The sequence below is a fragment of the Macaca fascicularis genome, chromosome 5 (genome assembly GCF_037993035.2).
Source record: "Macaca fascicularis isolate 582-1 chromosome 5, T2T-MFA8v1.1".
NCBI classification, from domain to species: domain Eukaryota; kingdom Metazoa; phylum Chordata; class Mammalia; order Primates; family Cercopithecidae; genus Macaca; species Macaca fascicularis.
This window is the reverse complement of record NC_088379.1, coordinates 140,103,634-140,111,254: the sequence shown is the minus strand read 5'-3', so window position 1 is coordinate 140,111,254 and position 7,621 is coordinate 140,103,634. Positions and strand designations below refer to the sequence as shown.

Sequence of the window (7,621 nt, the reverse complement as noted above, 5' to 3'; positions counted from 1 at the left end):
AAATAAATATGTCCTTGTTTGTTAATATCAAAAATTGGGGTAGCTTTTATCTTACTCTTGACTATGTTTAGAAAATGTTTGAAGAAATCATATTATATTGTTGAAAATTTTTATATCTAGTTATCTTTCCATTTCCTGGACTTTTACTTAATTGTGTTTCATAGATTTCATGTATTATTGTTTAAATATGTGTTTACTCATTCACTTCCTATAAGCAATGTCAAATAAGAAAAGACTTAAGGCCGGGCGCGGTGGCTCAAGCCTGTAATCCCAGCACTTTGGGAGGCCGAGACGGGCGGATCACGAGGTCAGGAGATCGAGACCATCCTGGCTAACACGGTGAAACCCCGTCTCTACTAAAAAATACAAAAAAAACTAGCCGGGCGAGGTGGCGGGCGCCTGTAGTCCCAGCTACTCGGGAGGCTGAGGCAGGAGAATGGCGTGAACCCGGGAGGCGGAGCTTGCAGTGAGCTGAGATCCGGCCACTGCACTCCAGCCTGGGAGACAGAGCGAAACTCCGCCTCAAAAAAAAAAAAAAAAAAAAAAAAAAAAAAAAAAAAAAAAAAAAAGAAAAGACTTAAATTGAACAGGTTTGTCCAGGGGAGGGTTGGTCTGGAGGAGTGGAAAATCTTTTGAATCTATACTACTGCTTAGATCATTAACCAACATCTCAGTAGAACACTTCAGAAAGAAAGGGAGACGGATGCAGTTGTCTTTCCTCTCCATTTATTTTTTATGGTTATTTATTCACAGATGATGTGGGGCAGACTGTGTGCAGAGATAAAGCATGGGTAATTTACGGGCAAATGTAAGCCTCGATTGGCTAGGATATTCAAAGTGCTCTAAGGAATTAAGAGGAAAGTAGGTCATTTGAATCATAAATATTTTAAACATTTACCTCATAAATGAAGCTAATAGATACTTGTTCTAAAAACGCAGGAAAAAAATAGCTTCAAATAGGATAAGGAAGAAAGTTAAACAAAACAGAATTATTAAACCATGCCAGTTTCCACACCTCTATGAATTTCAGTAGGTGGTCCACTTCTGACAGTGTACAAAACAGCAGGAGAGTTTACTAATGAAAGACAAGATACATGTGTTGACACAGCATTAAATGACTGGTTTGTCACTCCCCCAGGATGTGAATTGTGGATTCCATTCTGTAGTAGCACAAACTAACTGCTTTTATCATCTTGGTTTTGTTTGTTTGTTTGTTTGTTTGTTTTGCTCATTAAACTTTCTTAATGTGTCTCAAAATTCTGTGACAAAGTTTTGGTCAAGTTGTTTCCATTAAAAAGTACTAATTTAAAAAACTAATAATTTAAAACTGCCACATACAAGAAAGAAAACCAAAGTGGTCCACAAAACATTCTCCTTTCTGTCTGAAGGTTTTTACGATACATTGTTATCATTAACCAGTCTTTTACTTAAGTGGCCAGTTGAAACAAACACTTCTGACACCATTCTTCCACTGCTGATTAAGACCAGGTGGCAGGTATTAGGGATAATATTCATTTGGCCTTCTGAGCTTTCTGGGCAGACTTGGTGGCCTTGCCAGCTCCAGCAGCCTTCTTGTCCACTCCTTTGATGACATCCAGGACAATCGTCTGTCTCATATCACGAACAGCAAAGTGACGCAGAGGTGGATAGTATGAGAAGCTCTCAACACACATGGGCTTGCCAGGAACCATATCAATGATGGCAGCATCACCAGAACTCAATAATTTAGGGCCATCTTCCAGCTTTTTACAAGAACGGTGATCAATCTTTTCCTTCAGCTCAGCAAACTTGCATGCAATGTGAGCTGTCTGGCAATCCAGCACAGGGGCATAGCCAGCACTGATTTGGCCTGGATGGTTCAGGATAATCACTTGAGGAGTGAAGCCAGCTGCTTCCATTGGTGGGTCATTTTTGCTGTCACCAGCGATGTTGCCATGATGAACTTCCTTAACAGACACATTCTTGACATTGTAGCCCATAATGTCCCCAGGAAGAGCTTCACTTAAAGCTTCATGATGCCTTTCAACAGATTTTGCTTCAGTTGTAATGTATACTGGAGCAAAGGTGGCCACCATACTAGGTTTGAGAACATCAGTCTCCAGTTGGCCTACAAGAACAATACCAATACCACCAATTTTGTAGGCATCCTGAAGAGGCAGGTGCAAGGGCTTGTCAGTTGGACGAGTTGGTGGTTGGATGCAGTCCAGAGCCTCAAGCAGTGTGTTTCCACTGGTATTGCCGTCGTTTCAGGTGATTTTCCATGTCTTGAACCAAGGCATGTTAGCATTTGGCTCCAGCATGTTGTCACCATTCCAACCAGAAATTGGCACAAATGCTACTGTGTCGGGGTTGTAGCCAATTTCTTAATATAAGTGCTGACTTCCTTAATGATTTCCTCATATCACTTCTGGCTGTACGGTGGCTCAGTGGAATCCATTTTTTTTAACATAATTGATTCGCTGTTTCACACCCACTGTGTAACCCAGAAGAGCATGCTCTCGGGTCTGACCATTTTTGAAGTTACCAGCTTCAAATTCACCAACACCAGCAGCAACATTCAGAACATTACGGTCAGCCTGAGATGTCCCTGTACTCATGTTTTTGATGAAGTCTCTGTGTCCTGGGGCATCAATGATAGCCACATAGTACTTGCTGGTCTCGGATTTCTACAAGGAGATATCAATGGTGATACCATGCTCATGCTCAGCTTTCAGTTAACCCAAGACCCAGGCATACTTGAACGAGCCCTTTCCCATCTCAGCAGCCTCCTTCTCAAATTTTTCAATGGTTCTTTTGTTGATGCCACTACATTTGTAGATCACATAGCCAGTAGTGGTGGACCTGACTGAATCTACGTGTTCAATGACAATGTTGATACGAATCTTTTCCTTTCCTATTTTGGCTTTTAGGGGTAGTTTTCATGACACCTGTGTTCGGCGGCAAACCCGTTGTGAAAAAAAACTATCAACTTGTTTTTTTTAACTTTAACTTCTCATACAAATTAACAGCTTTCTGTTTGCCATTTGCATGTTTATTTCATGCCATGCTTGGTTAGAATTAAAACTGCCTCACTAGTTATGCACTTCAAAATTTAGTACTTCTTCAAAGACCTGCAGGATGACTTAATGAGTATGGAATGCAATTCTCTTCTTTAAATCAAATTAAATGTAAGTTGTCTATGTTCAATACTGCAAGGGTACATTGTGTATCCAATAAATTGAGAATAACTCAACATAAAGAGATGATTTTATGTCTTCCATGTCTAAAATATATGCAATATGATTGGCTAGCTATGGATTTTTACTCCTGGTTTGTAGCCACAGGGGAATTTTTAAATTGTAACACTGTAGATCTACGACATTGTGTCCCTGAATATAAACAGCAACAGGGCCCAAAAAGATCAAAGCTCAAGTTTTCTTTTGAAAAAGAGACTGTTGTAAGAAATCAATCTCTCCTTGTTATCATCATGGGATATATTTTTGGGCTTGAGAGGTCATATTATCATTCAAATCTTTAAAGTCATTTTTTCAGGGTGAAAGAACAATCAAAAGTAAAATACACTCCTGAGGGTCATGCAATTTAGTTGGCTCTGAAAACAACAGTACTAAGTAGATAGCAGTGGCCAGGAAAATAGACCTGTAACTAGTTAAAATAAAAAGTAAAGAATCTTACACTCTTCAAGTTTTATTATCAACATAACAAGAATTACACGACCATTAAACTGATTAGTAGTTCTAATTAAGAGATATAAAATAAAGATCATTAGCATAATGCAACTGACCTAATCTGCTATTATCATTGTTTACATACTTATTGACAATTGAGATTGACACAAATTTATTAATCTTGATTTGATAATCATTGGCAAGTTTTTCCTTCAGAAAATCAGTAATTGTGTACTTACTTTAATTGAATGTTTAGCTATGTTGGTTTAGAACCACAATACTTATAAATTCCAACACTTCTATTTATTCTAAATTTAATTTTTTTAAGGTAAGCAAATGTGGTCAATTTGAAGAGAGTCAATTTTTAGAAAAAAAAATGAAATTGAACATTATTTAGAAACATCAATATGTCTAATTATTGAAAATCAAATTTTCAAACTCAAATCTGATAAATGTTAAAACTGATTTTATTAGTTCCCTTTTTTAGCCACAACAAGACTATAATTATTTGCACTAATTCTGTTTAAGTGTACTGCAAACTGTAGCAAAATGTTAGTAGAAATGTTTCCTTCATCAAATATGTAGAGATAGCACTTTCAATTTGAGAAAACAACAGTTTACGAGAGTAAGTAATGACTGATTTAAACTGTATAAAATTGGACTGATCTATTATGGTGCCTAATTATACTAGTTATATAAAATTTCAAATGACATATCAAATATTCAGCATTTCTTGAGCAAGACAATGTGTAAAATGCTGTGGGGAACTCAGACATGAAGAGTACATATTTATATTGAAAAATCCAGTATTTGCTCAAGGATAAGGCTTTATTTTGCATAACTTCATTTATTTTGAAATTGAGAGCATGGACTCTACAGAGTAAGAGAGAATAGATTCAAATTTGAGACTAGTCAGTATCAAAACTTCAAATTGGAAGACTGAAAATAAGTTATAACACTTTGAAGTCCTATTCTATAGTGTCATCTAGATTTGGTAAAAGAAAGTCTACTTTTCTTATCTTTTTTCCTTCAAGAATCTTTTCTCATTCTTTATATGGTACTCACATATTTTCTTGGCTGTGAAGTTTGCTTTAACTTTTCTAGATGGTTTTGACATTTTTGTTCTCCTATTATGTAACTTTCCATAGGTAGCCCTATTTAACAAAAATATTTAATATGAATACATAAATGTGTTCTTTTATCTTAATCACCTCATATATCATAGTGATTAGATAGAGCAATTAATTTTTTTAATGTTCAGATACAGAGTGGATTGAGTTTATTTTTGAGATACAGGTTGAGTATTCCTCATTTGACAATCTGAAATCTGAAATGCTCTAAAATCTGAAACTTTTTGAGTACTGACATAATGTCAGAAGTGTAAAACTTCACACCTGACCTCATGTGGTGGGTGACAGTCAAAACATAGGCAAAACTTTGTTTTGTGTGCAAAAGTATTTAAAATATGGTATAAAGTTACCTTCAAGTTATGTGCATAAGGTATACATGAAACACAAATTTTGTGTTTAGACTTGGGTGTCATCCCTAAGACATCTCGTTATGTTTACGCAGATATTCAAAAATCTGAAAAGATACACAATTGAAAACACTTCTGTTCCCAAGCATTTTAGATAAGGATTACTGAACCTGTATATGTAAAGGCTTTCTTCTCTCTTTCTTTCCCGCCTGTCATTTCCTTCTCTAGGTCTTATTCTGATGTGTCTTCCCCGATTAACAATTCCACTCTTTTCTTTTTTCCCACAGACTCTTATTATGTATTAATAAATGTCCTCAAATGCATATGTACACTTGAAAAACACATGCAGAACATATATTTAATTAAGAAAATAATATATAACATTGTATCCGATGTTGTATTAGTCAAAGTTCTCTATAGAGACAGAACAAATAACATATGTATAAAGGAGGGTTTCTTAAGTATTAACTCACACTACCAAAACGTCCCTCTATAGGCTGTCTGCAAGCTGAGGAGCAAGGAGAGCCAGTCTGAGTCCCAAAACTGAAGAACTTGGAGTACAATGTTTGAGGGCAGGGAGCATGGGAGAAAGCATCCAGCATGGGAGAAAGATGTAGTCTGCGAGGCTAAGCTAGTTTAGCCTTTTCACGTTTTTCTACCTGCATTATATTCACTGGAAGCTGATTAGATCATGCCCACCCAGAGTAAGTGTGTGTCTGCCTTTCCCAGACCAATGACTCAAATGTTAATCTCCTTTGGCAACGCCCTCACAGACACACCCAGGATCAATACTTTGCGTCCTTCAATCCAATCAAGTTGATACTCAGTATTAACCATCACAAGTCCACCCCTGTCAACTTGAACCCGTACACATCTCCTCAGATCATGTATAATTTTCAAATAAAGACAATAATAAGGTCATAACTATGCCTAACATAATACAACTATCTTTTACACAACTGGAAATGCACCAATCCCCAACCTAAATGCTATTAAATAAAGTTAGCGATACTTAGGTGCTGATATGAAATCAATAAATTTTATGTCACATGGTAAAGGAGAAAGAAAATAAAATGAAGATATTTTCTTAGTAGAAGTATATTCATGCACAAACATGTTTTTAACAAAAGAAGGAGGAAATACTCATGACAATTACAGTCCTCCTTTCTGCAACTAGTCACGTGGTCATAGCTGTTATTGATGACTACCTTTTTCTACTACCCATTCTGTGTTATTCTCTTTGCCTTCAGCAAACACCCCAGCAGGTCATGGTTATTTTTTTGGTGGAGTGACCCAAACCTTCATTCCTGAAGGGTCTGGGATATTTGTAGTCCTGCCTGAATTGGGCTGTTGTAGTTTCCCATTGACCTTAATCACAGGACATGGTAATATTAAGAGACACCCTAATGGATCTCTTGTATTCCATGCATAGTCTTCCTTACCTCAGTTGTGGAGTAATAGACTGATTTCATCTTGATACTCTGGGTCAATTACCATAGCCAACACTGTAACTCCCTTCTTAGACTATTGACTTAAATGTAGAAGGAGCCCAAAGTGTCCAGTGGCAATCTTAACTTCCAGTTTAATGGAATGATTGTTGTGTCTTTTGGTGGGAGCATTCCTCCCTCTGAAACTAAGACCTCTAGGCCAGCAGGACGTAATGTAGTGGGAACAGGAAACAAAAATCTTGCTAGTGGATCACTAGGGATGAGTGTTGCCACTTCCACTTCCACCCCTTGAATCCTGGACCCATTAATCCTGGCTATGGGAGAAACAGTACCCTATATTGGACACTGATTCAGGACATACACTGCCTTCTGGAGAACTTTGCTCCAGCCCTGCAAAATATTTGCACCTAGTTGGTGTTGTAATTGTGACTTCAAAAGGTCATTCTACCACTCTATCAATCCAGGTTTTTTGGATGACGGGGAAGGTGGTAAAACCAATGACTTCCTTGAGCGTGAGCCCACTGCTACACTTCTTTAGCTGTAAAGGGAGTGCTTTGGTCAGAGGCAATGCTGTGTGGACTATCATGATAGTGGGTAAGGTATTCCATGAATCCACAGGTGGTAGGCTTAGCAGAAGCATTATGTGCAGGATAGACAAATCCATATCTGGAGTGCCTATTCCAGTAAGGACAAGCCTTGCACTTTCCATGATAGAAGAGGTCCAATATAACCAACCTGCCACCAGGTAACTGGCTGATTACCCCAGGGAATGGTACCATATAGAGGGCTCAGGCTTGGTCTCTGCTTTTGGCAAATTGGGCACCCAGTAGTGGTCAAAGCCAGGTCAGCCTTGGTGAGTGGAAGTCCATGTTTTTGCACCCATGCATAACCTCCATGCTGGCCACTTCATTCATGGGGCTATTGGGCGATGACAGGGCTGGCTGGGAAGGAGCTGAGTGGTTTCCACAGAACAGGTCATCCTATCCACTTGATTATTAAAACCCTTCTCTGCTGAAGTCATCCATTGGTGA

General features: G+C 38.0%; 1 pseudogene; it reads right to left on the bottom strand.

Annotated features, from left to right (window-relative positions):
* Positions 1 to 1,494: 1,494 nt before the first annotated feature.
* On the bottom strand, positions 1,495 to 2,797 carry LOC102128586 (elongation factor 1-alpha 1 pseudogene; annotated as a pseudogene).
* Positions 2,798 to 7,621: the final 4,824 nt, after the last annotated feature.